We start from the raw sequence: 25,709 nt of genomic DNA on the forward strand, positions 1-25,709 counted from the left end.
AGCACCTTCCGATATCGCGCTGCTGCCCGATAGAGGAATACAATTCTATTAAACAGTTACAAACAGTACAAATATTAAATCTGAATATTAAAAATAGTACATTTTCTAAAAAAGCATATACACAATAAAACACAGCATACAGAAGCTGCAGCAGCAACAAAAGCGGAGAAGCAGCACTCTGTGTGTGTGTGTGTGTGTGTGTGTGTGTGTGTGTGTGTGTGTATGTACGTACACACACACACACACACACACACACACTTCTTGCAGTCCTAACCCTATAGAACATGCCTCCACAATATAAGGCCCAGGGGCCAGATCTGACCCACAGGGACTTCTTATGGTGGCCCCCAGATACTGCAGCAAGAGCTATGAAGAGCCCTTGGCCTGTCTTGCTGAAGAGCGGCAGTGGCCGAGTGCAATTGGCCACTTGAGGCCAGATGTCCCTTGCCCCCTGGGCTGGAGCCCTCTGACCCCACCCCTCTTTCCCCTCGCTTTCCCCCTCCACCTGACTCCTACCCTCTTGCTTCCTCGCTTTCATTAACATTTGTAACAATTTTAATGGAACAGTTGATTGCTGGAAATGTATCTCTGTCCCTGCACACCAAGGCATAGTTGGATTTCGGCCCACTGGGGCATTTGAGGTCTGAGGGGCCCTGCGGCATTGAAATTAAGTGGCTTCAAGTTGGTTGTGACTAACTTGTAGCATTGATTCCAGTGGTGTTTAGTCATGATGAACTAGCCTGGGCAATCCCTTTATTATTTTTTTAACCCAAATACCTATAAAAACTGCAAGTGGCAGGAATCGTCGGAGAAGAGGCAACCTTGTCTTGCCGGCGAGAGGGAATGCTTCTTCTGAAGACGATGCTTGCTACAGCACACGGGTGCATTGCTTAAAGCAGGGTTGCACCGCTTCAGCCTTCCAGCTGCTTTTGGATTACAACTCCCATAAGCCCCTGCCACAGGGGCCAGTAGTCGGTGATGATGGGAGTTGTAGTCCAGCCTCTGCAGGAGGGCCGAAACTGTGCATCCCTGGCTTAACCCCCAAAGCCTGCTTCCGTTGTTCTTAGGAGGGCTGCGCTTGCTTCTGCTTTTCATTCTTTGTTTCCTTTCTATCCTGCCCTTCTTTCATCACAGCACTCAAGACTAGGGATATGCACGAAACGCGATTCGAGCACTGAATCGCTGCACATCCTCCACACCTTTAACAGGGAGGAGAGCAGTTCTGTGCCTGCTCCTCCTCTGCTCGCCACCACAGGATGTTCGGCACTTCCCCAGATGTGATCATGCGCCGGCAGGGCGTCTCCCACCTACTCTCGTGTAATGCCAGCATGCACAAGGCCACTGTGCATGGTGTGTGATCATAGCTGGGGAGAGCGCCACCCAACTTCCTGTGGCAGCGAGCGGAGGAGGAGCAGGTATAGACCTGCTCTCTCCTCCCTGTTAAAGGTGAGGGGAATGTGCAACGGTTTGGTACTCGAATCGCATTTCATGCACATCCCTACTCAAGACAGCATACATGGTGCTCCCCAGGCAATCTCCTGTCCAAGCACCAACCAAATCTCCTTAGCTCAGGGCTGCTCAGCTTTGGCCCTCCAGCGGTTTGGACTACGATCCCCATAATTCCCAGCCACAGTGTCCAGTAGCCAGGGATTATGGGAGTTGTAGACCAACATCTGCAGGAGGCCCGAATTTGAGCAGCCCTGCCTTAGCTACAGCAAGGCCGCTGCATTACGTGCCAACATTACACGCAAAACACTTATGATCAGTCGAGTTAGGCTGCATTTACTGGGAAGTAGCTGGAATATCGATCCATTTCTGCACACACGCACATCATGCATAGACTTCATCCCAGATCATATGCCTGCCTGTATGCCTGTCTCCACTCCTCCCATGACCACAGTGGCCATGTACTGGGGAAAGGTTTACACAGGACATATAAAGAGAGGCTGGCTAAGCCAGGGGCTGCAACAAAAGGAAGTACATTTTCACACAATGCATAATCAATCTGTGGAATTCTCTGCCACAGGATGTGGTGATGGCCACTAGCTTGGATGGCTTTAAAAGGGGCTTGGACAAATGCATGGAGGACCGGTCTATGAATGGCTACTAGTCTGGCAGCTCTAGGCCACCTCCAGCCTCAGAGGCAAGATGCCTCTAAACAGCAGTTGCAGGAGAGAGGGCATGCCCTCCCCTCTTGCCTGTGGGCTTCTCGGGGCAGCTGGTGGGCCACTGTGTGAAGCGGGATAGTGGACTAGATGGGCCTTGGGCCTGTCCCAGCAGGGCTTATGTTCTTATGTTGTTAACTTCAGCCCTCCGGCTGTTGCTGGACTACAATTCCCAACGTCCCCAACCACAACTGTAGGAGTTGTGGGAGTTGTAGTCCAACAGCTGAAGGGCCAAAGTTGTGTTGGCTCCAGGACTTCCTAATTTCCTCTCCCACAGGTGGAATTCTGAGCAGCTTTAATTACCTGACTTAGCCCTATTCAGACAAGATTCTATATGTGTAATATTCAGGTGTCTGTACACATGTGCAGACACCTGAATGCCTGGGGCGGGATGGGGCCGTAGCTCAGTGGAAGAGCATCTGCTTGGCATGCAGGAGGTCCCAGGCTCAGTGTCTGGCATCTCCATGTAGGGCTGGGGAGACCCTGCCTGGAACCTTGGAGAGCCGCTGCCAGTCTGTGCAGACAATACTGAGCTAGGTGGATCAAGGGTCTGACTCAGTAGGTGGAAGCTTCCTATGTGTAGTTTTAAAGAGAGCTGGTCTTGTAGCAAGCATGAGTTTCCCGCTTTGCTAAGCAGGGTCCACTTGGGTTTGCATTTGAATAGGAAGCTACATGTGTGAGCCCTATAAGATATTCCCCTCAAGGGATGGGGCTGCTCTGGGAAGAGCACCTGTGCTTGCATGCAGAAGGTTCCATGTTTTCTCCTTAGTGTCTCCCAAGTTAGGGCTGAGAGAAACTCCTGCCTGCAACCTTGGTAGTGGCTTCTCCAATCTGTGTAGACAATACTGAGCTAGATGGACCAATGGTCTGACTCGGTATAAGGCAGCTTCCTAGAAACGTTTTTTTGTTTGTTTGTTACACACTGTAGATCATCCCTTTTAAAGGTGAACCTGGGGACAAGCCCTCTCAATTGCAAGGTTCAGATAGAAAGTATACTACTGTCCACGCATTGGAAGATGAATGTGTGAATAGCCGGATATGTGTACAGTACAGATCTATCTTGGTGTATAATATATACAAATGGCATGTGCATTGAACTGTTGTCTGAACAAGGCTGTGAGAAGAGTGAGGTTGAATGGGATTTTTCAGCTGAGTGGCAACCCTCCCCTGCCAACCAATGATGTTTCTTAACACATCATTGGATTAATAATGCATTAATCCATTAACACACCCACTAATAACGCATTTCTGACTGGACGAGCAGTTTCACCTCTGCTCTGTTCAAAATTAGGGCTTGAAAGGCTCCCTCCCATTTTGCTACCCCGTTGCAAAAGGGCTCCCTCCTGTTTTGCTGCAGGTTGCAAAATGGCGGAGAGCGTTTTGGTAATTTGAAGGGGGCTGTGAAAGATCTTACCAGAAGCAGTAGCCCATGGCTGGCTGGCATGTGGCTGCTATGTTTCTCCCAGTGTCCTTTGGGATGGACACTATGTCATCACAGGCAGAGCACCATCAGGCGAGCTGGCGGGCGGTAGAGAAAGTTGAGATGCCTCCCTCGCCCCCCCCCCGGCCCGCCCCTATATTTTGAGCCTAAAGTTCTCACAAGAGCACGTTTGGGTTCACCATTCAAAATTCAGTCTCTTGCCTATCTGAAGAGGTCCTATACTTATCTCCAGGTTAATGACTGGTGGGGGTGGAAAATCAAACTTTCTCCACAGAATGGGAAGGGACCTTCCCCCTGCTGATTTCCGTGGGAGCTGTGCCTGAGAAAACGAAGACAGGATTGGAGCCTTTAATGTTTGTTACAAACACAGCAAGGACCCAAGTACTGGAACCTCGTAACACAATGCTTGTGTCCTTTTGTGTGAGGACGGGTCTCTCTCTCTCTGTTTGTTGCTTTTGGAAGAATCCCTTTATTTGAGTTTCCCTTTTGATTTTTGTTTCCTTGGAAACTCTTTGCAATCTTCCACTCTGCCAAAAAAAAATCAACCACCCCAAGATTTCAACTTTCAAATTTCTTATCCAGATGTGTATGCGTTTCCGTCATAGAAAAGGATTTATATTGCATGCATTGAGTAATGGCTCACGACTGACAGCTCCCGTAAAAAGAGCTTGGAGATGCTTCGTAGGTTAAACAATTTGGCAATATTACAGTAACGATGAGATAATGGCCAGCCACTTCAAACACCGGGGACGTTCAACCTGCAAAGCTTATTGGCGCAGTCCACAACCCCGTTTAAGTTGAAATATTAGTTTTTCAGCTGGACGTGACCTTGAAGTTGTGGGTTCTGGATCTGACTGCTTGGCAGTGGAGAAAGGGATAAAGGCAACGTGTAGTCACCCATTTTGGGTTTCAGGCACATTGGATTGTGATTCTCAGTGAAGATGATGAAGGTTGCACAGCTAACCCCAGTGCAGAGATCCCGTTCCTTGGTGAATGTAGAGCAGGGATTCTCAAACTTGGGTCTTCAGGTGTTATTGGACTTCAACTCCCATAATCCCCAGCCTCAGTGGCCTTTGGTTGGGGATTATGGGAGCTGAAGTCCAATAACACCTGAGGACCCAAGTTTGAGAATCACTGATGTAGAGGCTTTGGGTGGGACGACACACTATGCTAAATCAGGGCTGCACAACTTCAGCCCTCGCCAGCTGTTTTTGGACTACAACTCCCATAATCCTCTGCTACTGTGTCCAATAGGAGATGGAAGTTTATTCCAACATCTGCTATGATGAATAGTGTTATATACTGCTTTTCAACAAAAGTCCCCAAAGTGGTTTACCTAGATATGAATGAATGAATAAATGAATAAAATAACACACCAGCAACAGCCGCTGGAGGGATGCTGTGCCGGGGATGGATAGGGCCAGTTGCTCTCACCGCTGCTCAATAAAGAGAATCGCCATTTCAAAAAGGTGTCTCTTTCCTCAGTTAGTAGGGGACAAGTGCAAGCTGTGCAGCCCTGCACTAAATGCACAGTTTGGCTTCATGTATTATAATTTCCCCCCCATTGTAAGTACCGTATTTACCTGAATCCAGACTGTGTAGACAGTACTGAGCTAGATGGACCATTGCTTTGACCCCGTAGAAGGCAGCTTCCTGTGTTCCTCCGAGCAGCACAGTACTGGGGGTGAGCAGTGTGCCAGGGCGGGACCTCTGACCCGCCTTCAATGCTGTAAGTGTGTTCCGCCCTGTTCTTGGTAACTTCTGAACTGGGCTATGGTCTGAGAAGGGCTTGTATGATGGGTTTGCCAAGGATGGCTCTGAACTGTGACCAGAGGTGCACCTAGGTAATTTTGGAACCTGGACCTAAAGGCCTTTGGAGCCCGCACTCCCTTTTGCAAGTTGAACACCATCCCACTACACACACACACACACACACTATTTTTAACACGTGGCTTCTTGAGGGCACAAACCGCAACTGAATTCACAAGAATGTAAGAACAGAAAACAGGTATAGACACGCAACTTAACATATCCCCCTCCCACATATTTCTTTCCACACTCCCCCCTCTGTCTCGGCCCCCCGGTACCGTGTGGGCTGGTGGTGCAGCATGGCAACCACACCACCCGGGACAGGCTAAAGAGGATTTGGAGGCCCTGGACTTCGGCCCGGACATCCAGGGGTAAGAGCGCCTCTGACCATACAAGCTGGTGCAAGTGTATTGATACGAGGTGGTGTAGCTCCATACTGCTATGATCCGATGAAATAATACTTCCTGCCAATGTTGTTCAGCAACAAATGCTGAATATGTTAAGGACAGACTGTTTGCTTGCCTTAAACAAAAATGCTTCTTTTTATACAAATGTACATAGATATCCCCTTAAGCTGAGGATAGTAAATAGCTAGAATGTTGATAGTTGAGGCCAGTTGGGTAAAACAAAATAGTTGATGCCTGAACTGCTTAAGATTTTTTTTTGCTCTTGGTTTATCGGATAGAATGCGGCGAAAAGTTGCATGCTTGTATAACAATAGGTCTGGGTAAGCCAGCAATAGGTTGACCTATACAATTAAGCTCTCTTGTCTTTTCAAAAGCTGATTAGATGGAACTTTTTGTTCCTAATAAAAATAGCAGAACACGGAGCAGGCTGCATAAAATTAGACGCACAGCCTGTTACAATATACTTTTTTGGCCATAAAATGTCTTGGTTGTCCTTGACATCCGTGAGCAACGGAAATAAGTGAGAATGGAAATCTGTCAGCTCTATGCAGGCAACTGGACATGAGTGATCTGTGAGTTTAATGAGCATTTGTCTCATTTGATCCTGGAATGTGCATTTCTTTAAGTGCTCCAGATAGATGTTCTCTGCTACAAAACATAAAGGTGATTCTCCCACCAGAAACAGAAGATACGTGCAAGCCGCTACTGTATCAGCATGTGTCATAGGAACACGGGAACATAGGAAGCTGCCTTATACCGAGTCAGACCATTGGTCCATCTAGCTCAGTATTGTCTACCCAGACTGGCAGCAGCTTCTTCAAGGTCACAGGCAGGAGTTTTTCCCAGCCCTGTCAGAGATGCCAGGAGGTTTTTCACACATGGTTCTATGCCTCGGGGTATCTGAAGAACGAATCTGCTTCACAAGAGATTAGAAGCATTTTAATTGGAGAGATTAGATAGACCATTTGCATAGCCATCAGCACCTCCATCAACACCTTCGGAAAAAGCCTCAGAGTTTTTTTCAAAAGCTGCTGGAAATAGAGGAGTTTTTTACCCCTGGACATAACTCAGGCTAAGCCAGAATTCACAGCCTCCCTTTGGAGAAAAACAAAGCCCTGTTTGTCCTGGTCCCTGATAGCCCGCAGGGAGGTCAGGTTAAATCTAGAAAATATGTGGACTGGCACACTCCAATCAGGAGTGGATTCAGGGCGGGGCAGGAGAAGCTCTGTTTGTAAAACCTCCAGGGAGGGAATGTGGACCCTTCTGCATGCAAGCATTCAGATGCTCTTCCCAGAGCAGCCCCATCCCCTAAGGGGAATATTGTACAGTGCTCACACATGCTGTCTCCCATTCAAATGCAAATGCGGGCAGACCCTGCTTAGCAAAGGGGATAATTCATGCTTGCTCCCACAAGAACAGCTCTCTTCCCAGAAGACGACCTTCTGCATCAGGGGTGCAGCTATCATTGGACAGAGGCGGGGGAATGTCCCTGGGTCCCTGAGGGAGCCCCAACCCGGCTAGGCGGACAGCTTGCTGTTCCCTTTCCCCCTCCTGCTTCTCCGAAGATGAAGCCACAGGCAGGGGCCCATCTTCACATTTCCCCCCAAGGCCCACTCCAGCCTTGCTACACCTCTCTTCTTCATGCAAAGCATGAACTCTAGCCTTGAGTTAAGGCCCCATGTCCTGCAGTGACAATGGAAACACCCAGAAAGAAGCAATAGGAGCCTTGAGAAAAAGACAGCAAGACATGACTAAGTCCCCTTGACATTGAAGGGACTTCAGTTAGTCACCACTAAACTTGTCTTCTTTCAGTGGTGCTTGGCCATGACTAACTCTCTTTGGATCCCATCCAAAGTACTTTGGAGCGGATGACAAATGCCAAGACAGACATCGCAGGCTCTCTGCTTTTTCAAAAAGCAATGATGTGGTGGGGCTCTTTTTTGGATCATCGGGAGCGGGAGCTAACCCTTAAAGGGAAAAGACTGAGGCGGAAATGACGCAGAACCAGAAAACTAAGAAAGAAAGGAGGGAAGCGAAACTCAAAGGTGCTGAATAACTTGCTGACGACTTTATTCTGCAAGGCCTGCTGTATTCTGAGTGTGTGCTCTTCTTCAGAGGCAACTATGTTCTTCTTCTCCTACTGGAAATTAATCTGCTGGTGCAAGATATACATTTCCAGTAAGAGAAGAAGAATACATTTGCCTCTGAAGAAGAGCGCACACTTATACAAATATGACAGCTTATGCTAATACGACAAATATTGACATACCACTTTTCAACAAAAGTTCCCAAAGCGGTTGACACAGATGTAAATAAATAAAATGGCTCCCTATCCCCAAAGGGCTCCCAATCTAAAAAAGAAACCTAGGATAGACACTAGCAACAGCCACTGGAGGGATGCTGTGCTGGGGATGGATAGGGCCAGTTGCTCTCCCCCTGTTCAATAAAGAGAATCACCACTTCAAAATGGCACCTCTTTGCTCAGATAGCCGGGGCTTTCTTCCCTCCTCCCCTGCCCCAATCCTTTCCCTATAGCTACAGCGTCGTATATATTTGAGCCGTTCTCAGTCAAAAATTGGGTTGGCGGAGTTCCCAGCCAGGAGAGCCCCGTGTGCTCCTGATTGGCAGTCATATCTTTGCAAAGATTTGATTGATTGATTGATTGTTAAATTTATATACTGCCTTTCATTAAAAACAATCCCAAGGTGGTTTACAAAAGTTAAAAAACATATAATAAAAATGGCAGTTAAAAGTATTAAGCTAAAAGTATGACAACAAATCTGATTTAAACTATATAAAATACAAACATAAAAAACTACATGAATAAAAACACACAGAAGCAGCAATAAAACAATCATGTTGTTTTATTATAAAACAGGATAAAAAGCCAAGATTTAACAAGCTTTCTAAAAAGTGTGATGGAGTACGAGGAGCGAATCAAGGTAGGAAGAGGGGAGACTGATTGTCTGAGAGAGGGACCTGGGTGGATGGGTGTGGGCAACCCACATTCTGTCCCCAGGATTGTATCGAGTATGGACGAAAAGCTGCCCTACCTGGCTTCCACATGATTACTCTCCCCTCCTCCTACCTTGATCTTTGTCCCTACTCCTATCTCTATGTTCTTCATTAATGCAAGGCCACCATTCTTTCTATCTTAACAAAAAATAATAATAGACTCCTCTAGGTCTTGCTTGCTCATTTTACTCTAGGTCACACACACACACACACACACACACACACACACACACACACACACACACACACAATGATAGCTTGAAAAGTTTTCTGATTTAGCCGTTTAGGTATGCCTGAGAATATCCCACTGTCTTTATGATTCTAGATTTGCAGACTTGATAGATGGTATCTAATTCCAAGTCTGTTCAATAGACGCCAAGTGTCTGGAATAATAAGGCCTCCGTATGAGCAGGAAGCCTCTGAAGGCCAGGCAGGCATTGGGATGAGAGGCCTTTTTTTGCTTTACTGATTCGGAGAGACAATCCTTGCGGTGACTGGTAAGGAATAATTCAGGGAATGGGAAAAAGGGAAGGGGAGACTAATGCTGATTATAAAAATCCAAAGTAATTTACTCTTGGGAAACATTGCAATTAAATCCTAAACATATCCTTTAAAAAATCAATACAAAAATACTCAAAAAAAAAAAAAAAGATACAGCATGTTTTCTAAACAATCATATCCACATAACCACCTGGAAATTACATTCATAATACTAGCGTAGTATAAAAATTAAAATCCATATCAAATTTTATCTTCCAAAATTCCAAAAGTGGACCCCACTGATCACAAAAAGATGATCTTATTTGTCTCCCTTCTTTCAAGCTTATAAATTCTGTTTTTGTCATTTGAACCACCTCCCGAATCTTTCCCCACCATTCAGTTACAGAGAAAGATTCAGAGTCCTGCCAGGATGCTGCCAGGGAGAGAACATGGAACCTTCTGCATGCAAGCATGCAGATGCCTTTCAGCATCTTCCTATATCGCTGCTGCCCATTATAGTTGTTTCCCATAGTCTGGGAAACATACCAGCGGTGACTCGAACCGGTGACCTCTGGCTTTCTAGTCAAGTCAGCGGGCAAGAATTGTCCTCTGCTAAGCAGGTTTTGCCTTGGTTTGCATTTGGATGGGTGACTACGCATGAGCACTGTCTGCTAATCCCCTTTGGGAATGAGGCCCCCAACTCAGTGGTGGAGCATCTGCTTTGCATGCAGAAGGTCCTAGGTTCACTCCTTAGCAGCATCTCCAGATAGGGCTGGGAAAGACTCCTGCCCTGGAGAGCTGCTGCCAATCAGAGTAGACAATACTAAACTAGATGGCCCAAGGGTCTGACTCAGTATATGGAAGCTTCCTAAGCTGGCTGGGAAGGTTTCCGTGTCTCTCTCCCCCCCATGCCTTTCATATTCGCAAACGGATTCATGTTGCGATCTCTGGTTCAAAAAGCAGTAGCTAGCTTTTCGAATTGGAGAGATTGCTTGCAGATGTTTTGCATCAGGGCGCAGAACCAGTGGTTTTTCAAGGTTTATGAGTTTCTTGACATCCTTATTTAAACAAACTATTTAATGGCTGGAATTATGTGGTTTCATGGGTTGCAATAAGCCAAGCGATTCTGCCTCTCATCTTCAGCTCAGTTGTATTGATTTCACATCCATGTCGGACAAGCGGGGAGATGGATTTCCAGCTTCCACGGGCCACGTCTAATGTCAAGCTTTGCACTCCTGGATTGATGTTTTGGAAAGGGATCATGTGAACACCTCCATGTGGAAACATTCACAGAGTCTGTTAACATTTCTCAGATGCATCGGCGAACAAGATCCTAGCTTTCTGCTTATGGGTTCCTCTCTGGAAAATATTGGGGGCTTTGTGGGCTAGTAACTTTTGCTGAGTTGCTTGAAAGACTGAGCCCAGGGCAGATATCAACCCAATTGAATGACTGGCAGTTTCAGCATGGTGGGAAGACCACCAAGAGTGCCTCTCTGTGCAAACATCATGTTTGAGTTTGGTGCACTGATCTTGCTCAGGGACAAACCAAGCACTAGAGCTGCAGAATTTAGGTGTTAGAATCCAGATTGAGTCAAATGCTGATAAAGTATAGTAGGGGGATTTAAAGTCCAGTGCAGGGCAGGAGTAGATTCTGAACCTTTCCCCATTTTTACCCCCTACATGCCCCCACAGTGTGGAGTTTCACAGGAACACAGGAAGCTGCCTTCTACCGAGTCAAAGCATTGGCCCATCTAGCTCAGTATTGTCAACTCTGACTGGCAGCAGCTCTCTAAGGCTTCAGGCAGAAGTCTCTCTGCTCCCTAGCTGGAAATGCCACCAGGGAATGAACCTGGGACCTTCTGCATACGAGCCTGCAGATGTTCTTCTACTGAGCTACAGCCCCATCCCCTACAGCGCTCACAGGTAGACCCCCATCCAAATACAAACCAAGGTGGACCCTGCTTAGCAAAGGGGACAATTCATGCTTGCTACCACAAGACCAGCTCCCCAGCTGTTTATCCCAACAGGAGGTTGCTTCTGGTCTCATCGCCACACCAAGTGAAAAACAGCTTTGTAGCAGGGAGTTGGGGAGGACCACACAGGCAAGGCAAGGGTTTCTGCTGAATCTTAGCTGCTTCCCCTGGTTTATAGGAATTTTTATCAGCTGGCAAACTGGAATGACCATTATGTGAAATAATGGTTCACAGGCCATAGCTCATAGCAATGATGGTTTGGCATCACATCTGACTTGACAAACTGTAGCTGCAGCCAGCATTTTGCCTCCAGAGGCTGCTGTGTCATAGGGACAGGCCTGAATGTATAAAACTCTGTGGAGGGAAAATGAAAGTAAGCGGCTCTAAACCATGGTTGGCCTGGGTGGTTTGGCATGTTCGGATCCCAAACCTTGGTTTGGGGTCTAAACCAGGGTTAGCACAAGCCATGGTTTGGTGGGGTGTCTGAACTGAGCTGCCATGTTAGTGTGACTTCCACGGCTGTCACATGGGGAGGAACACATGAAGACATTCACTTCAGGCAGGGCCCGCACAGCTTTGGCCCTTCTGCAGATGTTGAACTGCAGCTCCCATAATTCCTGACTATTGACCGCTGTGGCTGGAGACCATGGGAGCTGAAGTCCATAAACAACCAGAGGACTGAAATTGTGCAGCCCTGTTTTATATTAATGTTTTGGAGAGCCATTATTTCCTTTTATCGTGATTGTACCTAGTGCAAAGGACTGAAATATGTCTGGGGAAAGACAACCTCCCCGTTGCTGGCCTTGGTAATAGCAGTGATGTTTAAAATGTCTTTGGATTTCAAGTGCGTGCCTTGTTTGGGGTGGCAGTCCTCCGTCTCCCTGGCAGACCTGGAATGATGCAAGAGGTCAGGAGCAGTACGCTCTCAGTGGGTTCCTCATTGGCCGTCCCGGTGGAGCTTTGCCACTGGAGCTGCCAAAAACTGCTAACATGAAGGGCCACATCTGGAATTGCAAATCTGGTTCATGAACTGTAGCGGCATTCATATGGCTGCTGGCTAGACTGCAGATGGTTCTGTCGAGGCAAATCCCTTCCAAGCAGCTGACGGTCTTCTGTGGCTGCTGTTAGTGAATGTACAAGGAACCCAGTTGGGAGAACTATATTGGGCTGTCATAAAGTTGCACATCCCTTTGTTGTCTTAGATCCCAGAAGGATCTTTCTCAGGAGAGAACGGGTCTTAAGAGTAGCCGGCGTGGATTGTTTTTTGCTAAGCAGGGCCCACCCCGGTTTGCATTTGGATGGGTGACTGCAGGCCAGCACTGTCTGCTGTAAGAGATTCTCTTTGGGGATGGGGCTGTAGCTCAGTGGAAGAGCATTTGCTGGTGTGCAGAAGATCCCAGGTTCAATCCTTGGCATCTCTGGGTAGGGCCGGGAAAGACTCCTGATGGAAACCTTGGAGAAGCTGCTGCCAGTCAGTGTAGACAGTACTGAGCTAGATGGACCAACAGTCTGACTCTGTATAAGTCAGCTTGCTATGTTCAACTATTTTACTGAGCGCATCTATACAGGGCAGGTCTGGGGGACCGAATGCGCTCATATAGTCCATCCATGCTCTGCCTGCACTGATTCCTCATCTCTTCTGTGCTGCGGATGAGAGGACTTTAGGGACATGGTGAGCATTTAAAGCAGGAGTGCTCAACCCTGGAAGCACCCCTGCTAGAGTTTATAGCGAGCAAAACTGAATTGCTCACACCGCCTCCACAAGCAGGCACATTGGTGGTAGCCATGTTTGTATTGAGTCAAGATAAAAACGACAGAGGAAAACACACCCTTTAAATGCCTAACATAAGACTGGCGTTTGATATAATCTTGCAAAGTTGTCCAAATATGTTTTGGGAAAGACTTCTTCACTGGGTGCATTGAAGGCAAATAAACAAGCGCATGTGTCTGTTTTCAACCCCCTAGCTCAGGGATTCTCAACGTGGGGGTTCCCAGATGTAATTGGACTTCAGCTCCCATAATTCCCAACCAAAGGCCACTGGGGCTGGGGATTATGGGAGTTGAAGTCCGATAACATCTGGGGACCCACACATTGAGAAACCCTGCTCTAGCTTATAAAAGCAGCTAGCTTATGTTGAGTCAGACCCTTGGTCCATCTAGCTCAGTATGATCTACTCTGATGGGCAGTGGCTCCCCAGGGCTTCAAGCAGGAGGTCCAGTGTTCCCTCTAACAGGGATTTCCAGATGTTGTTGGCTACAACTCCCAGAATCCTCAGCTGCAATGGCTTTTGCTTGGGGATTCTGGGAGTTGTAGTCAACAACGTCTGGGAATCTCTGTTCAAGGGAACACTGCAGGGGTCCTTCCCAGCTCTCCCTGGAAATGCTGGGGGTTGGACCTGGAACCTTCTGCATGCACAAAGGAGCTTTACCACTGACCCCTTCCTCAAGGTTCCCCACCTTGATTCTGTTTGTACTTCACCTTCCCTGCTCCTCTCCCTATTTTTCCATTCTGAGCTGGACAGGAGTGGCATGGGGGGGGGGGCTTAAGGGTGGGGGGACAGACAGGTCTATCAATGGCTACTAATCTGGGGGCTATAGTTAACCCCTGCTAGCTTGGCAAAGAGGAACCTTTTAACGTGGTGATTCTCTTTTATTTAGCAGGGGGAGAGTAACTGGCCCTATCCACCCCCAGCACAGTACCTCCAGTGACTGTTGCTGTTGTCTATCTGATGTTTCTTTTTAGAGTGTGGGCCCTTTTGGGGACAGGGATCCATCCTATCTATCTATCTATCTATCTATCTATCTATCTATCTATCTATCTATGTAAACCGCCCTGAGCCATTTCGGAAGGGCAGTATAGAAATCAAATGAATGAATGAATGAATATAGGCCAGCCTTGGAGGCAAGATGTCTCTGAATCTCAATTGCAGGGCAGGGGGCAACGGAGGGTGTGTGTGCGTGTGGTGGGGCACACCCTCATCCACCTCTTGCCTGTGGCCACTGTGTGAAGCAGGTTGCTGGAATAGATGGGCCTTGGGCCTGATCCACCAAGGCTTATGTAGAAGGGGGCAAGGGCATTTATGGGTGGGTGAGCTGTGTCCCTTATGTTAGATATCTGAAACAGAAATGGGGGGGGGGCAAACTACTTGGAGGAGGACTTTGGGGAGAAGGAGAGCTGGTCTTGGAGGAGAGGAGAGCTGGTCTTGTGGTAGCAAGCACAAGTTTCCTCTCTGGCTTCTTCAAGATAGGGCTGAGAGAGATTCCTGCCTGCAACCTTGAAGAAGCCGCTGCTGGTCTGTGAAGACAATACTGAGCTAGATGGACCAATGCTCTGATTCAGTATATGGCAGCTTCCTATGTTCTTCCTATGAGAAATGATGTGTCTATCAATGACGACTAGTCTTGATGGCTATAGGCCACCTCCCAGGCTCAGAGCCAGGATACCTCTGAATACTGGCTGTGGGGGAGCAACAGCAGGAGAGGGGGCAGGCCCTCAGCTCTTGCTTGTGGGCTCCCCAGAGGCATTTGCTGGGCCACTGTGGGAAACAGGATACTGGGCCTGACCCAGCAAGACTGTTCCTATGTTCACTTGATAATACAACTAGGCCTGTGGGCTCAATAAATCCGTATGCCTCTGCAACTTCACTAGCTTAAAAGAAAGAAAAGGCTACCTGTGTTAATCTCCTGACACCAGCTTCACCCATCCAGCCTCCAAATCTCTTGCTGATCAACATGTACTATCCAGGCCTCAAAGCAGGTGGCCGTTCCATTCTGGAAGGTGTTTAGGAACATAGGAAGCTGCCATATACTGAGTCAGACCATTGGTCTATCTAGCTCAGTATTGTCTACACAGACTGGCAGCGGCTTCTCCAAGGTTGCAGGCAGCAATCTCTCTCAGCCCTATCTTGGAGAAGCCAGGGAGGGAACTTGAAACCTTCTGCTGTTCCCAGAGCGGCTCCATCCCCTAAGGGGAATATCTTCCAGTGCTCACACTTCTAGTCTCCCTTTCATATGCAACCAGGATGGACCCTGCTTAGCTAAGGGGACAAGTCATGCTTGCTACCACAAGACCAGCTCTCCTCCTTGTACAGCAGCTAGACCCCAAAGACCAGAAAGTGCGCCACGACATACACTATAGGGGCAAATATCTGGAGCATGGAAAGATGCCATTATACCGCTATTATCCTTGAGCGGCAGGTGAACATCTCCTCTATTAAGGCCATAACCTAAGAAATACTTGCCTGGAAGAGCCCCTTGGCACACCATCTTTTATTTAATTTACTCTTTGTTCATTGGATCCGGGGTGATGTATTTTCCAGGGCAGGGGAGTTTAATATGGTGCAGCAATTTTCTCCATCCACTAACGTGACCTTTTGGCTTTGATGGTTAGCCACTTTGACTTCCTTGGAGGAAGGATGGGATATTAATAAATAAATACATCTCACCTGTTCATGCTGTGGTCTTGCTTTGCTTGTGTCCTAACCCTAGGTGGCGCTGTAACAGCAAGTAACGCTTTAGGACAAGAAAGTAAAAAGCATTCTCAAGAACAAACACAGATGCCTCCCTGAATAGCAACCAGACTGAGAAGGGCATCTTGTGCCAGTGAAATCCATGAAAAGCCAGAACGAAGGACCGAACTCTAGCCTGCTCTTCTGAGCAGAGGAGAGCTGGTCTTGCAGTAAAGTGTGCCGTCGAGTCGATTTCAACTCCTGGTGCCCACAGAGCCCTGTGGTTGTCTTTGGTAGAATACAGGAGGGGTTTCCCATTGCCTCCTCCCGCGCAGTCTTAGATGATGCCTTTCAGCATCTTCCTATATCGCTGCTGCCCGATATAGGGATTTCCCCTAGTCTGGGAAACATACCAGTGGGGTTTCGAACTGGTAACCTCTGGCTTGCTAGTCAAGCCATTTCCCTGCTGTGCCATTAGGTGGCTGTGGTCTTGTGGTAGTGAGTGCGAATTGTCCCCTTTGCTGAGCAGGGTCCATCCTGGCTTGCATTTGGATAGGTGGCTAAATGTGTGCGATATACCCCTTAGGGAAGTGGTTCCTAACCCGGTTTCCTCCAGATGTTGCTGAACTGAAACCCAGCATCCGCTGCTACAATTTAATATCCCTGGGAAAGATAGAGCTGGGAAAGACTCCTGCCTGAAACCTTGGAGAGCTACTACTAGACTGTGTAGGCAATATTGACCTGGTTCAGGGCTGCTCAACTTGGCCCTCCTGCAAATGTTGGCCTACAACTCCCAGGGAGCCAGCATGGTGTAATGGTTAGAGTGCTGGACTAGGACTGGGGAGACCTGAGTTCAAATCCCCATTCAGCTAAGATACTGGCTGGGTGACTCTGGGCCAGTCACTTCTCTCTTGGCCTAACCTACTTCACAGGGTTGATGTGAGGAGAAACTTAACTATGTACACCGCTCTGGGCTCCTTGGAGGAAGAGCGGGATATACATGTAATAAACAAACAAACAAATAAAATAATCCCTGGCAATTGGTCTCTGGGGATTATGAGAGTTGTCCAAAAACAGCTGGGGGGCCAAAGTTGAGCAGGCCTGACTTACATGGACCGATGATCTGACTTGGTATAAGGCCGCTTTCTATGTCCATATGTCGAAATGATTATAGACAAATTCATGGAGGAGAAGTCTATCAAACGCTACTAGTCCAGATGGCAATTGGCTAGGGATACCCAACCTGCAGTCTTCCCAGATGTTGCTGAACTACAACTCCCATCAGCCCCACCACAATACGTTGGGGGTGATGGGAGTTGTAGTTCAGCAACATCGGAGTTGGGAACCCCTGCCATAGGCTGCTTCTAGGTCCAGAGGCAGGATGCCTCCAAATACCAGTTGCAGAGGAGCAGCAGCAGAAAAGAGGACATGCCTTCCTCTCCTGCTTGGTGGCTTCCTGGAGGCATCAGGTGGGGAACGGGATGCTGGAAAAGATAGGACTTGGGCCTGATCCAGCTGGAACGTTCTTATAGGGAACCATGGGTGTTGAATTCAGCTAGAAATCTCTGCGGTTTCTCTGGGAGAAGCAATGCTTTCCCCAGTTGCTTTACTTGGGAGAGTCTTCCTCTGTGAGCCCTCTCCCTAAAGCTCAGGGGGAAAGCGTCCAAGTTCCAATTTCACAGCCCCACTCAGATCTCAAGGGGTTGGGGGGCTGGCCAGACCCAAACAGCATTTTCCGTTTCTGACCCAGGAGTCGGTTCTCACCTTCATGCTCACTCAGCATTCCTGCCCCGAGAGCGCGTAAGCTCTGGGAGGAATTCCACTCCTGTTCTGTCAAGTTTCCCAGCTGCTTGCGGCTCTGATCTCACACGTGGGTGTAGCATCTGGGAACAGACAGTCTGGCGAGATTTCCTGGCCCTGGAGTTCCCTGTCTGCATGCATATGACCTGCTCAGATTTGCACCGCGGAGCACTACGTGAGTGACAGATTCCAGTGGGGAGCTTAGGTAAACCTTTGGGGTTTGGTGTGTGGAGATCCACCTGGTTCGAATTAAGGAAATGCAGAGGGCAGAGTTTTAAGCCATCAGCTCGCCAGCGGACTAATGAAATGAGTGGTCTGAAATGCTAGACAGGTTCCACTTGGTAGCGGGAAGAAAGGTCCAGTCATCCAGGTCCATTCCTCTTCTTTCTGTCAAGGCTGGCATTGACGTTATTCCTAGCACTTAAAGGGAAACTAGTTTTCTCTATGCCAGCAGAGGCCTACTTTAAAGCATCAGTATTTTTCCCCCAATGAACTTCCTATCATGATCACATTTCTTCACTTACACACTGTGTATACACACAAAAGATACAAAAGGCCATTGTAGTTTTTTGCTTCATACGACACAAAATTGGGCTGCCACTTTGTCTCTGGCTCTGCCCTGACCCCTATTTTAAACCTAGTTCTGGTGGGAGACGTCAGGGTTCCAGTAAAAAATAAAGGCGATCCTGCAAACCTGAAGTGTGCCCACCTCTGACATATTACAGGTCCCTGCTCTCAAGGAGCTTACAATCTAAAATAGACAGTGGTGTCATGCTGCAGGGACACCGTTCCGGTACTTTTTCACCTCTCCAAGGTCTTAGCAGGGACACAAAGCCCTTTGCTTTAAAAATGGAAATGATCTCCTGCTCTTGCTTTTCCAACAGTTTGTTATATAACTGAATATCAGACTACAGTTGATTTTATTACCATCCTTCCTGGCTTCTGTTACAAGGAGTCTCCTCCGCTCTTTGTGGTTGACAATCCAGGCTGCTCTTCGGGCCAGAAAAACCACATGAAGTTTGATCTCTGTAAGATTAGGAACAGACCTCCCTGAATTATTGCATCTGCCTGAGTGGGAGGTGTGGCCAGCCGGGGTGGGTGTGGCTATGGGTGTGGCTGTCCGAGTAGGCGTGGCTAACGGGGCTGCCATGGAGAGCGCGTGCTCTTCTGAATTGGTGATGACGTCACGGAGAACAGACAGCAGGGAAACAACAGAGGGAGAGACGTGAGAGGCGAGGATGAGGAGAGAAGGATGCATGCAAATCCAGTTAGACTGACTTAAAGCCTGATTGCAGTTGGCTACGAGGATTGATGTGATTAATCAAGGGCCTGTCCGTTGGGTCTTGGAGTACATAAAATAATCATGTGCTGATTTAGCTCAGAGCTGCCCCTGCACAGAAGCAGGCTTCCAGAGGCGTATGCTTAACTGGATGGGGAATTGCTTGCGCAGTTCCCAGGCCCAGTCCGCCAGCCGTGTGGAGCCAGTGTTTCCTTCAGCTGGAATCCCACCACTCGGTTGTTGAGGAAGGGTCATGGGGCGCGAGGTTCGATCTGCTACAGTATTTTCCTTTCCCTCTCTGTGCAAACGGCTTAAGCTGCCATGTGCAAGCTCCGTCGGATCAGCGGCTGTATTGTCAGCTATATTCTAAGGTGGTGGTTTTTTAAAAAAATTCTCAAAGCTAAGATCAAGATAATAATGAGAGACGGCACTTAAGCAAGCTTGGAGAGTTGCAGGTCTCAGGTCAGCGGCGTAGCAAGGCAGAAGTGGGCCCTGGGACAAAAGTGAAGGTGGGTGGTGCCTACAAGGGTTCCCTACAACAGGGATTCCCAGAGGTTGTTGACTACAACTCCCAGAATCCCAAGGTCAATGCAGCTGGGGATGATGGGATTTGTAGTCAACAACCTCTGGGAATCCCTCGTACAGGGAACACTCCTCCCTCTCCCCCACCTTCTTTTCCAGAGAGGCACAAGAGGGAGAGCAAAGAGCAAGCCGTCACCCAAAGGAACATAGGAAGCAGCCTTTTACGGAGTCAGACCCTTGGTCCATCTAGCTCAGCATTGTCTACCCAGACCGGCAGCAGCTACTCTAAGGTTACAGGCTGTAGTCTCTCTCAGCCTTTGCTTTGTTGCCAGGGAGGGAATCCGGGACCTTGGCCCCATGGGTCTTGCAGTGTCCACACAGTTGTAGTCTCCCATTCAAATGCAGCCCAGGGCAGACCCTGCTTAGGAAAGGGGACAATTCATACTTGCTAGGACAAGGAGAATACAACACTTCCCTAGAGCCCCTGGTGGCGCAGTGGTAAAAACTGCCGCCCTGTAACCAGAAGGTTACAAGTTCGATCCTGACCAGGGGCTCAAGGTTGAAGGTTACAAGTTCGATCCTGACCAGGGGCTCAAGGTTGACTCAGCCTTCCATCCTTCCAAGGTCGGTAAAATGAGTACCCAGAATGTTGGGGGGCAATATGCTAAATCATTGTAAACCGCTTAGAGAGCTTCCAGCTATAGAGCGGTATATAAATGTAAGTGCTATTGCTATCCCACCCATGGGAGAGACATAGGAAGCTGCCATATACCGAGTCAGCACATCTAGCTCAGTACTGTCTACCCAGACTGGCAGCAGCTTCTCCAAAGTTGCAGGCAGGAGTCTCTCTCAGCCCTATCTGGGAGATCTGCCAGGGAAGGAACTTGGAACTTCCTGCATGCAAGCAGGCAGGTGCTCTTCCCAGAGCAGCTCCATCCCCTAAGGCAGTGGTTCCAAAACTGGGAGCCTCCAGATGTTGCTGAACTACAACTCCCATCAGCCCCAACTACAACTTATTGTTGCTGGGGATGATGGGAGCTGTAGTTCAACAACATCTGGAACCTCCCAGTTTGGGAACCACTGCCCTAAGGCGTATATCTTAACGGTGCTCATATGTAGTTTCCATTCCTTTGCGACCAGGATGGACCCTGCTTAGCAAAGGAGACAGTTCATGCTTGCCACCACAAGGCCAATCACCCCTCCCTCAAGGGCCCAAGGATATTTGTGTGTTTCCCCCCGCCCACCCACCATTCAGTTGTGACTATGCCCCTTCTCGGGTCCAAATATGCATGCATCATTCATTGACACATTGTACGTTTTGATGTCGCTGAGAGAGGCCAGACATACTTTAGCTTGAAATGGATGATGACCCTCATTTGAAAACATGAAGCCTCTTGGGAAGAGCCATAGCTGAATGGTACAGCACAGGTTTGCATGGCCAAGAACCCAGGTTCAGACCCCGGCATCTTCAGCAAAAAGAGTCAGGTAGCAGGCAACGAGAAAAGCCTCTGCCAGAGACCTTCCAGCTGCTGTAGAGATGGCTGGGTCAGATGAGCCGATGGTCTGACTCAGACAGCTCCATCTGAGGAGATCTGGTCTTAGGAACATAGGAAGCTGCCATATGAGTAAAACCACTTGTCTATCAAGCTCAGTATTGTCTTCACAGAGTGGCAGCGGCTTCTCCAAGGTTGCAGGCAGGAATTTCTCTCAGCCCTATCTTGGAGATGCGGCCAGGTAGGGAACATGGAACCTGGATGCTCTTCCCAGAGCTGCTCCATCCCCTGAGAGGAATATCTTACAGTGCTCACACTTCTAGTCTCCCTTTCATATGTAACCAGGGTGGACCCTGCTTAGCTAAGGGGACAAGTCTTGCTTGCTACCACAAGACCAGCTCTCCTCTCCTTAAGAGTCTTGTGATAGAAAGCATGGATTGTCCCCTTTACTAAGCAGGGTCCACCCTGGTTGCATATGAAAGGGAGACTAGAAGTGTGAGCACTGTAAGATATTCCCCTCAGGGGATGGAGCAGCTCTGGGAAGAGCATCTAGGTTCCATGTTCCCTACCTGTCTGCATCTCCAAGATAGGGCTGAGAGAAATTCCTGCCTTCAACCTTGGAGAACCCACTGCCAGTCTGTGAAGACAATACTGAGCTTGATAGACCAATGGTCTGACTCGGTATATGGCAGCTTCCTATGTTCCTAAGTCCAATCACATCTGGGGACCCAATTCAATTCCTTTATTGTGATCACAGAGCAGCACAGTTTACAAACAGAAGTCTAACAAAAACCTACATAACCTACAGATTTATGATACAGAGGTTAAGCACCTACTTAAGCACACAGATCAGTTACAAATGATTCTTAACGAACTCCTGGCAGGTTTTACTGGCTATCAAACGGAACTTAGCCACATTATAGGATCCCAGGTCACTCTGGTCATTTAAAAGATAATCAAGATAAAGAGTGTGTACAACCTGGATGGCAATTAATAAAAGGGGTTATATGTATACAATGTATATCTCCCGATTTGCAGAGACAAGTACATTCTACGTAGAGGATTTTTTGATATCTCCCTTCCAGGACTGCTGATTGCAAGGCATTACGTCCTGCCTGTGTCAGAGCTCTGTGGTATTTTGGCACATTTATCTGGTTTAGGTATCTGGCAGGGTTGAAACTCAGAACTTGGTTGCCCAAATGGACACCTACAGAATGGTGAATCCCTGGTGTAGACAATAGTGAGCTAGATGGGCGAAGGGTCTGAGGCAGCTTTCTATGTGACTCTTTTTCAGATGTCATTCATTCATTCATTCGATTTCTATATTGCCCTTCCAAAAAATGGCTCAGGGCCGTTTACACCGAGAAATGATAAATAAATAAGATGGAACCCTGTCTCCAAAGGGCTCACAATCTAAAAAGAAACACAAGGTAGACACCAGCAACAGTCACTGGAGGAATGCTGTGCTGAGCGTGGATAGGGCCAGTTACTCTCCCCCTGCTAAATTAAGAAAACCACCACGTTCAAAGGTGCCTCTTTGCCCAGTTAGCAGGGGTATTACCCCAACATACTGCCATTTTTCATGATCCTAGAGGAAAACACAGCTCCCCCCTTCCCCCCCTGAGCTTCCTTTGCTTTAAATACAGATAAAAGTGGTAGGAAATTGCTAAGCAACCACTGCCTTGCCTTTCAGTGACAACTTTCCCCTCCTCTATACAGCCAACATGTACTGCAGTAAAAGTTCTGTGTGACCTTTTGCTATAGAGGGTACACTCCAGGAAAGATGGGTAAAACCAGACTGACTAACAATACCGAGCATTTGTATAGCGCCTTTGAGTGTCCAAAGAGTTGCAAACCTTACAACCGTGTAAGGCAGGTGAGTAGTATTATCCCATGTTGCAGCTAGGGAGCTGAGACTGAGAGGGAGCAGCTTGCTCTGAGGCGGCCCTTTCCTGAGGCAAGGGGAGGCAGTCTCCTCAAGTGGCAGACTTTGGGGGCAACAGCAAGGCGGCAAGATGCCCGCCATTGCCTCACCGGCTCCCTCTACTCTTCAGTGCCCATGGTCATTGAAGCAGCCCTTTGCCGAGTGTTGACACAGCCACTGATGAGCAAAGTGGTGCCCTGAGACAGTCTGCTGCTACTGTCTCTTAGACTGCTACACCCCCCCTCCAATCTCACTCCCTCCAGGCTAGTAATGAAAAGGGGACAGGCACGGGAATGCAGCAAGGGCCATAGGAGGTTTCCTTGATGGACCAATGGTCTGCCTCGGTAGAAGGCAGTTTGGCTGTCTGATTTCTTGTCTGTCCGCAGCCTCCCTCGGAGTAAAGGAGACAAGCATTTCTTTAATTCAGTTGTCCTTGCATCATTTCCACTTCTGCTTCCTTCCCCTTTTAATTACTTGCCTGGCAGGAGAGAGGGAGGGAGGTGTGTGCTGGGCCAGGAGGAGGTGGAGGCTGGCGTTTCTGTGTGTTTGTGGCAGTGGCATAGCGACAGTGAGGGTGGCCCTGGGATGAGATATGGGTCATATCGCAGCTGCTGCCGCCCCCCTCACCATTTGCTCACACCCCACCTGGCCTCCCATCCCGCTTCCCTCCCTGCCAGGCCGATCCTGGCGCATGCAAGCACTATCACATTTTTAGGCTGTGTCACAGCCCACCAAGAGAAGCAGGCTGGTGATGGCAAAAGCAGGCTGCCAGATGGATGGTAGGGGCCATGAAGGCCAGCAGGCCTCACAAAGGCATGCAAGCCCCATTCCTGGTGGTGGTAGGTAAAGTGGGCCGTCAAGTCGGTGTCGACTCCTGGCGCCCACAGAGCCCTGTGGTTGTCTTTGGTAGAATACAGGAGGGGTTGACCATTGCCTCCTCCTGTGCAGTATGAGATGATGCCTTTCAGCATCTTCCTATATCGCTGCTGCCCGATATAGGGACATATATGCCTTCATCTCTCGCTTCTTGCCTTCCTATGCCTTCATCTCTTGCCTGTGGGCTTCCCAGAGGCATCTGGTGGGCTGCTGTGGGAATCAGGAAGCCGGACTAGTTGGGCCTTGGATCTAATCCAGCAAGACTTTTCTTATGTTCATGGGATGGCTGCCAGGAGCAGTGCCACACTGCCTGCAGTAACTTTACCACCCACAAATGCAAAATGGGGTGTGTCTGTGTGCATTTTGGCTCAAATCTCCAAGTAACATTTTGGTAAGACAGCTCTAACTGTGTAATTGGCAGTTTCATGGCAACGATGGAACCTATTTACCTCTCTCTCTCCTTCTCCCTCTCCATCTCTCCGCACTGAAATATTTGTTTTATATTAAATCGGGAGATTGAGTTCTCTCATTTTCTGTTTATCTGCCAATATTAAATATTTATTCAATCTTATTTAATTGCAGCGAATTGATCCATTTTGATTTGTACCAGAAATTAAGCCAGCCCTTTTATGCAGTCATGTCAACCGTGCCTATTTTTCCCCCATTGAAATTTGCAGAAAAGTCTTTAAACTCAAATGATTTGTGGACTAAGTATTTTTTTTTAAATGCGGTGACAGCCCTAAGCGAGAGATTCATTAAATAAATATATTGTGCCCTCGATTGGTGATCTTTTCAAAGTTTAAGGGAGGAGGGTGGGGGAGAGTATTCGTGTGGGATTGTGTCATTGTGTGGGTAGGACAGACATGGGCAACCCACATTCTGTCCCCAGCATTTTATTGAGGGTGGATGAATCATGCCTGTTGTGGAGAAAGTTGATAGAAATGTTTCTCCCTCTTGCATAACATTAGCAATCCCAAAAAATGGATTGCCAAGAAATTTAGGACCGACAAAAGGAAGTACTTTTTCACACAACGTATAATCAAACTGTGGAATTCTCTGCCACAAGGTGGGCTGACAGCCAACAGCTTGAGTGGCTTTAAGAGGGGTTTAGATAAATTCATGGATAGGTCTATCAATGGCTACTAGTCTGAGGGCTATAGGCCACCTCCAGCCTCAGAGGCAAGATCCCTCTGAGAACCAGTTGCAGGGGAGTAACAGCAGGAGAGGGGGCACGCTCTCAACTTCTGCCTGTAGGCTTCCAGCAGCATCTGGGGGGCCACTGTGTGAAACAGGATGCTGGACTAGATAGGCCTTGGGCCTGATCCAGCAGGACTGTTCTTATATGTTCTTATGATGAAAAGCTGTCTTACACTAGATCAAGCTGCCCTCCCACACAGTGACTCTCTCTTCCTCCTACTTTGATCTTTGCAAAGACACAACCACCAATCGAGTGCGCACACAGCTCTCTTACCCAGTCTGGGCAGTCCTCCGACCCTCTTTAGGGTTGTGAGAACAGCCCTCTCTATTTGTCAGTATTTTTCATCTCATACTTCTGGGTGTTTCCATTTTGTCACTGAATGTCCCTTCCCCTTTTTTCCTTTAGAAAATACTTGAGCAGTTTCCCGGGATGTATATCCTCTGTCAAATGTTTTACGTTTGGGCCTCAAAGCCAAGAAGGCCACAAACTCTGGACACTTCTCAAATCTTGGCCTAATGTGGTGACTGGGGACATTTTTTACATTCATTAAGACCCAAGTGATCGTTTCCACCGGACTTTGAATACAGGAAGATTGTAGGAAGCAATTGCTCCGGTGATTGTCACTAACTTACACAAGCTGCCACAACTGTCTCTTTTTTTGTTACAGCTGGTAGCGTTAAGGTGCATACATGAATGGTGCTTTTTGTCCTTTGCATTGATGGGATTTAGGCTTCTGAGCAGTCTTTCTCCCACTATACTCTGCTTGAAATTTCTGGCCAGAACTGATGTTTGCAATGTTTAGGTGCGATTAGAAGATGATTTGGTTGTCGAGCAGGAAGAATTCATCTTGCGTAGTGGCTAAAGAAAATCGGAAATGGG

The 25,709-nt window shown here is 48.1% G+C and overlaps 1 protein-coding gene across 7 annotated transcripts in view; it reads left to right on the forward strand.

Annotated features, from left to right (window-relative positions):
- The window catches only part of HIVEP3 (HIVEP zinc finger 3), a 268,460-nt gene that overhangs the window by 215,437 nt on the left and 27,314 nt on the right, over positions 1–25,709 (forward strand). The gene's annotated exons all lie outside the window — the stretch shown is intronic.

This window comes from Hemicordylus capensis, chromosome 7, assembly GCF_027244095.1.
Source record: "Hemicordylus capensis ecotype Gifberg chromosome 7, rHemCap1.1.pri, whole genome shotgun sequence".
NCBI lineage: Eukaryota > Metazoa > Chordata > Lepidosauria > Squamata > Cordylidae > Hemicordylus > Hemicordylus capensis.